Raw genomic sequence first — 15807 nt, 5'->3', positions numbered from 1 at the left:
AGATTCTATTTTGATGTAACTTATGAGAAAAAGACACAAATTATCAAATTGTTGAGTCATTTTTGTTCCTTGTAATTCTATTGTCTTCATTGCATATCATTTTTGAGACACATTTTTTTAAGCTGTATTGGGGACGATTTATTCATGAACTCCCATTAGTATTAATAGCAGTTGTATAACTCTATCCCCTACACAGCCAGCAGTAAATGTAATCCCTTTGGCATAATTTTCTGGCATTTAAATGAATCTTGGGTTTTATAAAATACAATTACGGTATAATGTTACTAATGTAAATACCAGGAAGATATAGGAGAGGGAATTAAAGGTGCCCTTTTATAATGGTACATGGGAGACCAGGCTTTTTCAAATTGAAAGAGGCAATTCAAAGAAATTCACACATTATCCAGTGATCATCATAGATTTGAGAATAGATCTGACTCACATGGAATTAATGGACATTAAATGTGAAATCCACCTCACTTCTTGAATGTTAAGGCTTTTTATTTTACTTTTGAAATTGAGGAAAAAATTTCTTGCATCTGACATTTTAAGCTGAACATCTCACATTTATATGCCATGTTTTCTATAAAGAGTACCAAGTATTTCCCAGACACATTCAATTAATCTGGGAAACATCTCAATAAGAAAAATCATAAGGAACTTACTATTCCAAGAAGAGATAAAGCCAAAACACAGAAGCCAAATAGTTTAGAAATGAGGGCTCCTGATCTTTGTAGCTTTAGTAATTGCTTAGCATTTAGGGCTCCCAGGGCCAGAAGGGACCCTCCATCACACCCTCCAGCAAACTGGGTCATGAGACTAATCTGAGCACTTCCATGGGGATTCCAGTGCCAGAATCAATGTTCTACTCAAGTTGACTACAGCGTTCTCTGTCTCTTAATCACCACAGAAGTTATGAATATGCAAAGCCATAAGCCACTTTGTGGTAGATTGAGAGTTCCCTGACCAATCTTTGAGATTTTTGACCCCTTACTTGTTTTGACATAGTACCTGAAAATGTTCCCTTAGATAGTCATCCATTTGGGTCTTTGAGGTTACAAGCCTACATTTTAGATCTTATTAATATCATCAGTTTTGTAATGTAATTGGAAAACCTAGGTCTTCTGGAAGAAATTGGATCCAGACTTCCTAACTCTATATTCAGTTCACTTCTTTACTAAGTCTTCTAATTCCTGAAACTTTCAGAAATGTTGTCATCCATATTTCATTCAAAAAACAGACATTCTAATACATCATTTTTCTAATAAATTGTTGAGAATTTGTCTTTTCCAACACAGAGTGTGCAAGTTAATGTTTTGAAATTGTTATATGCATGCATATACACATATATACAAATATATATGTATATATATACACACACACATAGACAATATATACATACATATATACACATACATACATATATAGCTATATCTCTTTCTATATACATATATCTCCATATATCTCTATATTTATATCTATCTATACACACACACACACACACACACACACACACACACACACTGAGTCTACCTGAAGCTTACACTCTTTTAGACTCCTTTACTAACTCTTTTGGACAGAGTGCCATAATAATATAATATTCAGAGTGCTAGGTTTGTAGTAATAAAACCAAGACTGAACTCCTGCTTCAAATGGGGATGACCAGTATAATGACTTCAAAGGATTGTTGTGAAGCTCCAATGAGTTGATATATGTAAAAACTTTTGCAAATCTTAAAAAAGCAATGTAAACCAATGATAATATTATTAGGTCAATTCCTCCTTTTCATCGCATTTAGTTGGGACAGTGGATAGTCTAAGAACTGGAGATAGTTGGCAGACTTGAAAATATAAATTTAACTCTAACACTGTGAATCTAAGGAAAAACATACAAGGTAACAGAAAATTAGGTAGAACACCAAGAATAAAACCAAACTTTGAAAATGAACAACAAGCTGAAGTACTAGAAAACAGAAAAAACTGGGGAATAAGAGCAGGAAGACCAGATGTAGCATATTCAGAAGCAATAAGAAAAAGACAAGAGCAAGTAGGACAGTTATTTCCAGAATATGTATTTGAAGTTGGTATGGGTGGTCCATCAATAGCATCAGGACCTTTTTAAAAACAGTACTTTAACAATGACTTTGTCAGTTCATTATTACAAGTGTTTAATTACCCTGTGCCAAATACAGATCCCTGATGATTGTCAATGAAGTCTTCTGGTCAGCCTCACAGAGAACCATGAATCACTCCTCTGAATTTGACTGTTCAACTAGTTTGGAATCCATTTAATTGTACTACGAATAGACCACATCTTTCAAGTTTTTTTTTCTTCTTTTCATTTTAATTATGAACTTAACTCATAAATCTTTTAACTAATAAAGAACAGAAATGATATCCTGTGAAACTTTCCTTCTACTCTATGCTGTTCTTTTTTTGAGAATATATTAACACCATAAACAAAAACCTGCCCTGATTGTCAGTATCCCCTTTCGAACTTCCTTTTGCTCTATTTTGTGTATTTTAAATCTTTCATTGACATTTCTTTTATTTATTCCAACCAAAATACACCATCTCCCCCAAGTAGAAGTCCTTCCTTGTAAAAAAGCACATCATTTATTTCTTTTAAGGTACATCCTATTTTTCCCTCCAATCCATCACCTCTCCTTTAATAAGTTATAGATATATTTTATCATTAGTCTTCTGAAGTCTTCATGATCGATCATTACATTAATATGTTCAGAAGTCATTGAAGGTTCCCATTTACATCCTTGTTTGCATTATTGTCAATCTATTCACACAAGGATTTCCAAGTCTCCCTTAATCTCTAACATTTGTCATTTCTTAGATTACAATAGTATTTTGTCATAAAATGTTCAGTCATTTCCGAATTGATGGATATCCACTTTTTCCAGTTCTGTGCTACAATAAAATTTTAGACAGAAATCTTGCCACCATACCATGCTTCTGTATCCAGATACATATATAATATATGGCAAAAGTTCTAGGACATATGGCTTATGAGATGATTAAGGTAGACTTTTTCTTCGGTCCTCATTAATTCTCATAACACACACACACACACAATTTTGTGCCAGATTAATATAGCTACAGCTGTCCACAGACCATGAAGCTTTATATGGAAATAGTTTTGTTAATTAAATGGTGAATGTTGATCCCTAGTGTGCACTAAGAAACTCTCCCCTTAAATCTCCACCTCTTCCAAACCACCCACAAACTCTGGCAAGTTCCTGCCGTATACACCTGCTTATATTCTGGAAATCATTCAGTTATTTCACTGCTTCTATTGCAATCTTTACCTGCCATTGCTCTACCATTCTATGGCAACAAATGGTAGACCTCAACTCTGCCCAACTGTTTGCAGAAGAGGAAGAGGGATAACTTGACAAGACTATTCCCTGTCTGGGGAAAAGACAGTTAGAGATATGAAGAAGAGATGGAGATCAGGTGGCTGTCAGGAGGAAGGGTTGTACCAGGACTGAAGAAAAAAGACTGACATCCAGATATAGTCATTTGCACCACACCCCTCTGTAGGTACTTGGAGCAATGACTGAGGCCAGTGAGAAGTGAATTTCCAAACAAGAGAAGAAGATGAGGGAACTGGCTTTGAGAACCAGCCATGGGGGTTAAACCTAACATCAAGTGGGAAAGAGTCAGAAAGTGAGTGATAGAGTAATATACGGAAAATAGGATAACCAAAGGCCTCAAGGGGGCAGATTAAATAATTAAATTCTAGAGGGCAAAAGCAAATAAATCAATATGGAGGATAATAAAATCAGAAGAGAATATGACAGACAAGATATTTAAAGGACTACAAAGGTCTCTAAATAAGTAATGGAAGACAATGGAACCTAAACCAACACCCAATGAAATACAGAAAGTTGTGGATTCCCAAGAGATCATGGAACTACAGGAATATGCTTTTGAATGGTTCAAGGAAGAAACTTGAAACTTGATAGAACAAATTGAAAGGGGAAAATACAGGATTCCAGGCCAAAAAACAAAAACAAATACACAAAAAGCCATTGATTCTACAGGAGTGGGTCTTTCAAAAAAAGCAAGAATGACAGATAAAGAATAAAACTATAGTAAAGGGAAGAATAATGTAGAGGAATAGAAGCAGTAAGCAATAATATTAAAAGAACTTATGATCTCTACATTAACACAAATCAGTGTAAAACTAGAAGAGACTGCTAGAAGGTATTAAAAAGTGAAACAGAAAAGTTGGCAGCTGAGAAAGAATCCCTCTTAATTAAAGATTGACACACAAATATTTTGTGCTCAATAAATTTTGTTAATAAATAATGCCTTATAATCATTTTGATATTTAGCTGAATCTTATCTCATTTGTGGGTATACTTTGACATTTCAAATCTCAATTATTCTGCAGCTTCTTTTCTGAACTGGGAAGATGATATTGCTTTTGACAGAAAAAGGAAAGATAGGAGAGAGGGAGTGAAAGGTAAACATAATGAGTTCCATTTAGGAACTAATGAGTTTAAGATATCTCCTGAAGTTTTAGTGCAAGATGTCTCAATGGCAGTTAGAGATGAAGGAATAGAGGCCATTAGAAGTGTTGGGGTGGAAGAAAGTTTCAGGTAGGACAGAAATTTCCCTCAGTGCTTGAGACCTCTTCCCTTTGGAACATCCATTTTACCCAGAGGCATCCTCAGCCAAGAACATCCCTTAGTCATGCCCATCTTCTTCTCCCATTGGAGAATTTAAACCAGGGAATGTGCCTATATTGGTCAATATTCACTCGCTTGGCTCTACTACTGACTTTCCAGACACTGATATCATACCCTCATACGTATACCCTACCTCCTGTTTTATAGTTCCCTTTTGCATGTCTTCTCAAATTTGAAGAGTGTCTAGCTATTTTAGGATAAACACACACACACATATGTATATATATATATATATATATATATATATATATATATATATATATATATATATATTGCTTTTTTATTTCATTTGCATTCTAAGAAGTTAGACTAGTGTCTGGCAAATATTAAGTGGTTAATGCTTACCTATTTAGTTTATTATTGTTCAAGGCTATTAATAGAGCATTTATTGTCAATAAGAACATTTGGAGATCTTAATAGCCTGGCAAATATTTTTGGTGAATACGTATCCCAATTTTTCATCTCATGTAATCAATCCAGATGTTGCAATTAGCCACTAAAAATACTGAAAAGAAAAGCTCACCAGAGAAAAGACAACAGGACCTTTCAATTAATTTCAGTTTTATTTTTTCAGTTCTCCTTCTATTTTCATCTACAAACACTATGGTTCTCATTTTGGCTCATTTTGGTATTATTTCAAGATCTCTGCAGGTTTATTTTCTATTTATCTAATTTTTTTGTAATTTTGTGAAGTAGCCTTTCTCATAATTCCAGTCATATATATTTAATTCCTGTAATTATTGTAAGAGAACTTGAACTCAGAAGCAGCACTGCTGAGAGATCTAACATTTGCTTTGCTTGCTAAGACATTAAGTATTTACTGGCTAAGGCAATGTCCACATTCCTTCATTGTTCTCCTTGGGGCAACTATTTTTTTTACATTATTTACACTTCTTGTAGAAAAAAAAATGATGGAGGTTATATATTTATTTCTGTCTATTTTCCATTGCTTTAATGCAAAATTTTACATAAGTAGATTGAAGGAATCATCTTAATCGGTGTTGACATCTCATCTTTTCCCTTAATGTGGAATTGATTTTGACTTTTGCCTTAAACAGTAGATGAGCTAACCTAAGGCAGCTGATTCTGAAATCACTATTGCATTTCTAATCAATAATAGTCAATTATTCCCTTTCAATTAAGAGATAGTCACTTTTTATGATGTTCTTTAGTGCTTACCCTATTTATTATTTTCTGATTCTCTCCTGAAAGAAAATGTTCCTGATAAACAGATAACTTTTAAATAGTTCAAAAGCTGTTGGCTTCTTTCATTTCTCAATCTAAAATCATGTTTCCCAACAGAATTTTTATTGCCATGCCCTCCTGCTCCCACCCTAATAATGAAGTTGTTAATTATCAAGAAATATGTCTCCTTAGTTCTTAGAATATTTTGAATTAATATAAGGTTTCATAGGATTTCCCTTCATTTTATTCCCCTACATTAGAAGTTGGCTTATAAACTGAAATTATCTCCATGTTGGTCTCCTTCTTTATATTCCTTTTGACCAGTCTCAGTTGAAATTATCAAGTCTCCCATGACATAATGATTCTTATTGCCTTTGAGTACACAATGAAACTAATTTTGCTTATTTTTTGATGTGCTTCATCCAGGAAAATGTGTGGGCCATTCTTCCAGGCAATTACAAATCCCAGTTCTACTTATTAGGAGAACATCAATGTGAAGATGACTCACACCCACCCATTGAAGGTCACTAGACAAACATTATAAACATTAACAATATCTACACATAAATTAATATGTATGTTATATAAAACAGACTTTCCTAAATTTCTGGCTGACCACCCAGTGTGGTATGATATACTCACAGAATGTGAATGAAGGTTTGACCAAAAATATTATATATTTTTAATACCACTTCTGTGTGAATATACCCACTTTTTCAATCAAAAAAGATTCATTTCAAAGTCAACAAAAGCAGAGTTATCATCAAATTCCTTCTAACTAAAAGTGAATGAAATAACATTTTTTTAATGTTCACACAAGATCAAAGCAGCCCACACAATAATGTGGGCTTCCACTGTCACTTACAGTTGGCACAAGATCAAGACTCCAATGAGCTACATTGTCACTATACTAGATACATTTGATGTGTAAATTCATAGTTTGAGTGTGTGTGAACATATAAACTCATAGATGAAAACACTGGTCTATTTTTAAAAAAAATGAATCACATAAAAAGTTAGAAGAAAACATCCAATGGAACCCCTAAAGAAGGATACTTAATGAGTAGGAACAACAATTCTGGTTAATGCAGAGAAAATTCAGAAGCGTAAAGAAGAAAAAAAAAACCTAAAGTCCAAAAGACATGATCTGCTGTATTGATAATTAAGATTTACAAGTACTGATATTGATAGAATACAAAGTCTATTGTATTTGTGCTGTTTCCTCTGTAAATAACTTATGGTTTAATAAACTGAAACAATATCTTGAAAAAGAAGATATACAATATGTTGGCTTGATATGATAGTGTTTACAGAGAACATTAAAAACTTTTAAAAGCAAATAAAAATAAGGTAAAGAAAACATAATAAAATAGAACATAGTTGACAAATATCATATCTGTGTGAGAAAAAGGGTCATTGGCATTGTAGAGTATGCTGGTGATAAATGTATTAAGGGCTCAGTCTATACCAGAGCACAAGATAGCTCTATACTATTGCAAAGAACGCTGATTTTCTCATGCCCACATATTTCAAAGGATAGGTTAAAGAAGAAGTTCCTATTTTCTTAGTGATAATTAAGATGGAGCAAATTAATTTAATAACAGAAAATTCTTCTGAAACTTATGTATTTGCTAGCAATTTTAAAAATACTACTTAAACCAATGCAAGGAAACAGAAATAGATAGTTGCTTCATCTATGAAAAACTTAGAGCTATAGATAATAAATGTTTTAGGTTTAGTTCTTAGCCCAGCATGTGATATATAATACAAACTTAACAAATGCCTTATCACTGAAATGATATTTTGATGTTTCTCAACTTAAAATAAAACAACCTCATAAATGAGAGAGAAAGAAAGAAAGAAAGAAGAAGGCAGGAAGGCAGGAAAGAAAGAAGGAAGGAAGGAAGGAAACCCTACTTACACAGGATCCAATCCATGAAATAGTTACTAAACACCTATGATTTTCTCAGCACTGTGCAAAGTGCTCCAGATATAATTTATAACAAAGAAGATAGTCTCTGCCATTAAGTAACTTACAGCCTAAATGAGGAAACAACACACAAAAGGATACAGAAAAGTGCAATGGACTTCTTAAGGAAAGAACTGGAGTGGAACTATCTTGTTCTTTGGAGTGGAACCAGACAGGACAGCAGGAGCAAAGTGGAGTCTAATCACTTGAATGACTACAGAAAACTGTATATCTTTTAAATAAACTTGGATGAGGAATTAATTTTCCTTCATCAAATATCTGGGCTTACTCTAGCTTAACAAGAATGGTCCCAAGCAGTGGTGACCAACTCAAATAGAAAAAGGTCTACTAAACTATTATACATAAAGATCACTGTGGCATACATACTGACTTGAATATTAATGTTTTCTAGGATCTTTTGTATTCCTATTTGTTTTCTTAATTATTTACCAATTGTATTTTAATTTTGTTTAGCTATTACACCAGACTTCTTTGACACTTCTTCTTTAGAGACCTGATTTATTATTGAAACCATACTTTGAACTTAAAAAAAATCTTAAGTTTGATCCTAGCTTGATAAACTATTTTAATCTTATCAAAAAAAGGAATATAGATTTTAGTATAATTCACAATATGTTTTTTTCATCAAACTTGCTTTATTTCCTGCAGCTTCTGTTATGAATTAACTATCATAAAAATATCTAACTCAATTACTAGATGAATAGATAAAGTAGTGATGGCATGAATAATGATAATAATAATGACTAGAGTTTATATAACATTTGAAGATTTGCATATGTATATATGTGCATAAATATATACATATATACACAAATATGTAAAAGAACAAAATGAGAGGATTGCAAGTCAATTAACCCTTTTGCCTCAGTTTCCTCATCTGTCAAATGAGCTTGAGAAGGAAATCACAAGAAATTTCAATATCTTTGCCCACCCCAAAAGAAAACAATTGGAGTGACATTTCAGACAGGACTGAAATGATTTAACAACATCAATGTATCAAATTTGGACACTAAGATTTCTTCATATTCCGCAGTTTGAGTTATATAGGGTTTCTCATCTTTGATCTCTGCCTTAACACACTTTGGTGGGAGTGAGAGGAATGAAATTGGTCCCTGTTTGGTTTCATATCCCTTCCGTCAGACTTGGCACATAGATGGTTCTTATGGTATAATTTTCGGCCCTTTCATTTCCTTCTTTCCTCCAAACCTGAACTAGTCTCCTGCCTTTAGTGGGGTGGAGGTAGGATGTTATCCCAGACAGAATATCTGCAGCTTTTTAATTCCTTAACCAATGTCCAGGTCAGACTACAACAACTTTTTTTTTTTCATATTTTCCACTCCCTTCTCCCTTTCTCCTTTGCCTTATCTTCACTTGGCTGAGAAAAGTGAATAACATCCCTCCCTATAACATTAGAAGAATGTTCATGTGATTCCAACAAAGTCTATATTAGAAGAGCCCATAATGAGACAACTTGTCAGTTAGCTTGTCCTGTAGCAAAGATCTTCTGAATTATCACTTGAGGATTGGAATTCTCTAGTGTTAATGTATAAAAGTTTTGCCTTGTAGGAATGCTGTCTTCTTATTCCTCTTACTACTACTTACTACTACTACCTCTTATCCCTGTTACTACTAACTGCTACTATTCAAATTTTTGTTAATAATATTTTGTGGGGGAGGGGTTACGGGTCATAGAATCAAAGTGAACTAAAAAAAAACTACTAACCTGAAATCCTAGTGACTAGCACAGTGCTTCAAGCACTTAGCACAGTAATACATGTTTCTTGACTGATTTATTGATCTTGCTGGTCATGTGACAAGAAATGACTGCCTTGTATTTTATATGGTTGTTTGTGTATATGCCTTACTTACCCTCCAGTCTGTCAAATTCTTGGTGATGATAGGAACATTATCCTATACTTTTTATACCAATGGTAGTCTTATACGTAGGTACTCACAAAGAGGTAAATGATTAACAAAAATGTTATTTGTTTCATATGTGACTCATATGTTTACAGGTCAACTCAATGGGCTAAGGGAAGAAAAGTGCATATCCTGTCTGCTTTCTTATCACTTCCAGAAGATCTCTCTGTTACCATCACTCAACCATCTTTTGAGATTCATTCCATCTATCTACCATGGTAAGTACGCTCCTATTTCTAGAATACTAGGGATCAGGAAAATTCTGGGGGGTTTCACCTCCCTTTTCTGGGGGCAGGTTTTCTTTTTCTTTTTCTTTGTAACCCAAGCAGCCCTTATGCGTGCACAAAGAAGAGAAGGGAGCACCCTATGGAATGATGTTTGGTTATTGTGTTGTTGTTCAATCATTTCAGTCATGTCCTATTATTCGTGAGCTTATTCCGGATTTTCTTGCCAGAGACACTAGAGTGGTTTGCCATTTCCTTCTACTCACAGAACCTCAGTTTTAAGGAGGAGGCCCAGGCTAACCATGATGACATTCCTCTCCAGTTTGTACTACTGACTCTCCACAGGGCTTTGCTTTCCCTCTCCCCCACTCCAAGTACTTTTATTTTCCCTCCCTGATTTTAGATTTTTTTATATATTGCCCTCCTCCATTAGAATGTAAGCTTCTTGAGGGACCATCTTTCTTACTGCTTATAATTGTATGTCCAGCATTTAATATTGTGTCTGGCATATCGTAAACACTTAATAAATATTTAGGGACTGGTTTAATTTCCAGGAAATGTAGGTGTGAGAGATTTTATGTGGAAAATGAAGTCGGATAACATGAGTTTTCTGTGAATGTCAAGAAAAGGAGGGAAAGAGAACTGCACATTTATTAGCAAGAGAATTATTTTTTTTTCTTAAAGCCTAGGTTTCCCTAAACCTTCCAAGGGAGAAATGTATTTGACAATATTTATTCATCTGCTGTTGAAAGAGAATGAACTGGAATATGAATCAGGGAAAGACCTGGCGATAACAATGATGCCCACGCTTCAGGTCTCATGCCCAAGCTTCCTGAATGCCATGGATCTCACGACAATGTTTAGATGAAGGCTTTGTAGGGAAGGCACTTTATCTATCTTTCTCTCCGTGTCTGTGTCAGTGTATGTCTCTGTCTGTATCTATCTCTTTCTGTCTCTCTCACAAGCTCAGGAACCACCGAAAGCTATTTACCATAGATGAAATTAAAGATCATTGCCATTCTTCCCTTGAACAGATGAGTTATTGGTAGAGCATATCCCCTACTGTCTACAATATAATTCACAGAGAGAAAGATCTTATTATTTACAGTTTTTGGTAGAAATCTCTAAAAGTGTTCTTAAAATATTCACAGAATTTAGGCTATGCTGGGCTGTTTCTTCAAATAAACTCAGCTACTTAAATTAGAAAGTCATTTTTTTTCTAGTCCTTTCTGATGAATATGTCTAATTCTTTGGTTTTAGATAAGCAGAATGACCATTGAAGTCATTATACATGTTGCCTTTTTGAAGCCCATGGAATTTAGCCTGTTTCTTTTTTTCCATTTCTCCTTGAGTAGCAGATGGCTCTTGAATATCAAAACAAGGCCCTTCTAAAACAGGTCATACAGTTTTAGCTTGCTGGATCAGTGCTAATGACAACTTACAGGGAAAGGATGTGGGAAGAATTTTGATAATCTTAGTATCCAGATTGAGCTTGTTCACCGGGAATAAATACTTGCTTTTCTGAAGCATGGTGATGTCAGGGGAAAATGAAATAAAATTATCTCATAATTATGAATATGCTTTCTAATTAGATAGTGTGAGCAGGAGAGAGCCCAAGACAGTCACTCTAGTTGGCACTGCAGACACATATCTTAAAATGAAATAGTCCTTGCCCCCAAAGATTTTATATTTAATAGGGGAAAACATAACACATATAGAGGAGTTGTGACAAGGGAAGGCTATTATGATCTTGGACATCAAAAAAATTAAGAGTGGAACAATCAATGTTCCTTGTCCAGAGGCAATGGTTATTAGAGATCTGGTTACAATTCACACAACCATAGGTAGAAAGTAGGGAGGGAAGGAAAGATACACACAGGATGCAGGGTTCCTGGGAAGACAAAGCCAAGCAGTTTAGTTCTGACAAAGTATGGTCTTTGGTTGCCTGGTTTGGAGGATGGACCAGTATCGGAAGCAGTAGTATTAGTTAAATCAAGTCAAGTCAAAAAAGGATTTATTAAATTACCATGTGCTTGTTATATGCCAGGTACTGCACGATGTTCTGGGGATACAAAGAAAGGCCAAATCAGTTCTTTCTCTTAAGAACTTCAAAGTCTAATGGGGGAGAAAACATGTAATTAAAAATATGTATAAAAAACTTATAAATAGGCTCATTTGGGCTAATCTGAGAGGTAAGGCTCTAACATCGAAGCAGTCCAGTAAAAATATTTTGTCGAAGGTAGGTTTGAGCTGGGAATTGAAGGAAGTCAGAAGACAGGGAAAAGGAAGGAGAGTATTCCAGGCATGGGGGATGGCCAGTAAAAATACAGACTCAGGAGACAGTGTCTAATGTGACAATCAACAAGAATGCCAAGGTCACTGAATTGTAAAAAAAAATGGAAGGGAATAAGGGTAAGAAACCTGGAATGTTAGAAAGGGATCAGGTATGGAAGACTTTTAAACAAAAAAGATTTAACATGCTACTCATTTCACAAAAATTGAAATTGTTTTGTTTCTTTCCTGTAATTACTTTGGGAACAGAGAATGAAACTACATTTTCCCAAGCAAGATAGTGCTACTATGTCCTGGTGTAAATTTGCAGACTTTTCAAAATTTATACTTGTTATTTATGCATGTTTATTTAAAGAAGATCAGTTTCAAAGCTGTGGCCCTACCATGCAGATACTGGCAGCAACAAGGTGTGGTTTCATTCAAACATACTGGGCCACTCTAAAGATAAAGGTATTATAAATATTATTTTAAAATGTCCATAGAAATTGAATTTCTATTTTTGAATCATGACAAGTCAAGTCTGGTTTCCATTTTATTATATTTTAGCTTTGCTATATAAATAACAATTTACCAGCCAAGTTCTAAATTATGTTTGGCATTAGATGTTACTTTTGACTGGGGAAAGAAATGTTCCTCTGTCATTTCTCTAGATATGCATTCCAACTTCACAAACCTTCTTAGCCAAGACTTTATGCCTTATGCTATAGCATAGATTCCAATTCATTCAGATGACTAGGGGGGAATGCCTCCTAACTTCTTATATAAAACACATTTTACCTAACCATGAATTGTGCTTATGAATAAATCACTTTTTTTTCCTTTCACTTAACAAAGCTGAGTTTGCACTTGAAAATATGCATTAAGACACAACATTTAGGAGAAAACAAAATATTGGGGTACATGGTAATTTAAGGTACTTGATTCACCTGAAAACTAGTTCATACAGTCCTGTCTAGAAATTTTACCATTTTATTAATCCAATATGGAAAGCTTTTGTCCCTCCAAACTTTGAATAAATTGAAAATCAGGTTGTCAGTTTTTCCAAACTAGTGTTGAATGACTGTGCATAGCCAGTCAACTCAATGTAATGTTTCCTGATAATTCCACTCTGTCAAGTTTAATTTAATCTTCATTTGGTTTGGCTTGTGGAAAGAAAATTTGAAATTATAACTGTGCACTGGTAAATGATAGCATGCTCTGATTAAATTAGCTTCTTTTCTAGTAACAATAGAATAAATCCCATCTATGATTATAGAGCATATGTGAAAACATGAGGGAAAACTATATTAACCTTTTTGCGAGGATGCAATTCAATATTAAATCTTAAAATCTAATATAGACATATTCAAAATGTAAAATTTTGAAGTTTCTATCTGCAGAGATCTCTTCATAATAATTAAAAAATGTTTATTCTAATGGTGAAATTCCTTGAGAAATCTAATTGGTAAATTCATCAGTAAAAGAGAAATTGGCTAAATTGCCAAAAGGGACTGGCAAGGATATTTTCAATTATGGTACATTTTTATAACTTTTCTTTATGAGGAATATTATCTAATTTAAAATCTTTACCAATAAATTAAACGTAAATATCATATATTTCCTACATATATTTACATTCTACATGGGATAAGATTTCTCCAATTTTCTTCTGAATATCAAAGAGTGCTATTTTGTGTAAGGTTTTGATATTCACACATTTAGATTCACATAGACTGTGTTTCAAGATGGGCCTTTTAGAATTGGAAATGTCATTTATCATAGAATGCAGCTCCTAGTCATTGAGTTATATTTCCCAATTTTTCTAAAATAATTTCCTGTTTTACTCGGGTAATGGTAGCTGTCTCAAACTGGTTTACTTAAAAAAAAAAAACACCATGCCTTTTGTTTAGCCAGCTGATTGTGTTTCTCCCTTTCTAAAGTACCATATGCAATACTTTTTAGAAGATTTTAATTCATTTGGCAATATAGATTTTAAAAGGGTGAAATCATACATAGTTTTACTACTTCTGCCTCATCAAAAGATGAATTGATCTCTCTGGGGAGGTGAATTTACTATTTCAGGGCACATAGATTCATTTAGTAAATCATCTTTTAGTTTTCACTAACTGGGTTCCAATGGCCCACAACTTCACTTGTCTCTTCTTTCAGGGGAAGGACTAGAGTCACAAAATAATCCATATTCAAACACCTATAGATATAGCTAAAACTATAAGGCCTTCACTTTATTTTATTTTATTTTATTTTATTTTTTTAGGAGCAGTTAGCAAGTTTTATTTGGTGAAAGCAGACAGCAAATAGGCCAAAGAGGACACATTATGGTAGGGGTTGGAAGTAAGGATGTTGGTAACCTGAAAATGTAGTTAGTTGCTTCAGGGGCAAGAGGATGATTTTCATACTGAGAAAGTCAGGGGGTTCTTTGTGGAAAGGGGAGTTGGTCTCATCCATTCAGCAGGATCCGGACTAGCTCTTCATAGTTGATACAACCATTGCTGTCTTCATGCCCTGCCACCAACACTTCCACTTCTTCCTCTGTCATCTTCTCACCCAGGGTGATGAGGATGTGTCGTATTTCAGCCCCCATGACTGTGCCGTTCTCTTCCCTATCAAACACCCGAAGCCCTTCTACATAGTCTTCATATGTGCCCTGGTCCTTATTCTTTGCTACGTCTGCAACATTGGCAGAAAGTGTTCAAAGTCCAGCACCTTCGCATTAATCTCATCACTCTTGGGATTCCCGAAGACCTTGAGCACCTCAGCATTGGTACGATTCTGGCCCAGGGCTCGCATCACGTCCCCACACTGGTTGTATAAGATCTTTCTGTCTCATGTTCGGTCAAACAGCTGGAAGGCCTCCTTGAACTCTGCGGTCTGATCCTCCGTGAAGTCACACACCTTGGCCGTGCTGCTGCTCGCTTGCTCGTACTGCCGCCGCCGCTGAGCTACGTAACGGCTCCGCCTGTCCCAGCCCCTGCCTCTCGGCCCAAAACCAACCCGGCGGCTTCCCCGCAAACCCCCAACCAGGGGCGGAGGTGCCCCGGCCGCTTTGGCGACTCTAGATAACCTCGGGCCGATCGCACGCCCCTCGTGGCGGTGATGACTCATTCGAACGTCTGCGCTATCAACTTTCGATGGTACTTGCCGTGCCTACCGTGGTGACCACGGGTGACGGGGAATCAAGGCCTTCACTTTGAATGCTGACTAATGTTGAGAATAAATGGCTAAAACTATTTATAGATCAACTGTTGCTAGTCTTATGTCTGGGTAAAACCTCTCTAATGCTAGTTAATTTGGGAAATTCTCTGTGTATTTAAAATTGTAATGATCATTCTGGCTAATGTTGAGAGCATAAGTAAGGCTCTATTTTGGGTTTACTTTGGAAACTACATAGGATGTAGACATGGGTTTACATATTCCCAACTCAAATTGATATGATATAGTAAACATTTTATATGAATTTAGAGATTAAATGTTAATTCTACAATTTACTA

General features: G+C 35.0%; 2 pseudogenes; one reads left to right on the top strand and one right to left on the bottom strand.

Annotated features, from left to right (window-relative positions):
* LOC118847092 overlaps positions 1–14600 on the top strand; it is a 38778-nt pseudogene extending 24178 nt beyond the window's left edge.
* Positions 14601–14756: 156 nt separating this feature from the next.
* LOC118847091 lies at positions 14757–15421 on the bottom strand (annotated as a pseudogene).
* Positions 15422–15807: the final 386 nt, after the last annotated feature.

This window comes from Trichosurus vulpecula, chromosome 4, assembly GCF_011100635.1.
Source record: "Trichosurus vulpecula isolate mTriVul1 chromosome 4, mTriVul1.pri, whole genome shotgun sequence".
In the NCBI taxonomy this organism is placed as follows: Eukaryota; Metazoa; Chordata; class Mammalia; order Diprotodontia; family Phalangeridae; genus Trichosurus; species Trichosurus vulpecula.
The sequence above is the reverse complement of the archived record's forward strand: the minus strand, read 5'-3'. Positions and strand labels throughout refer to the sequence as shown.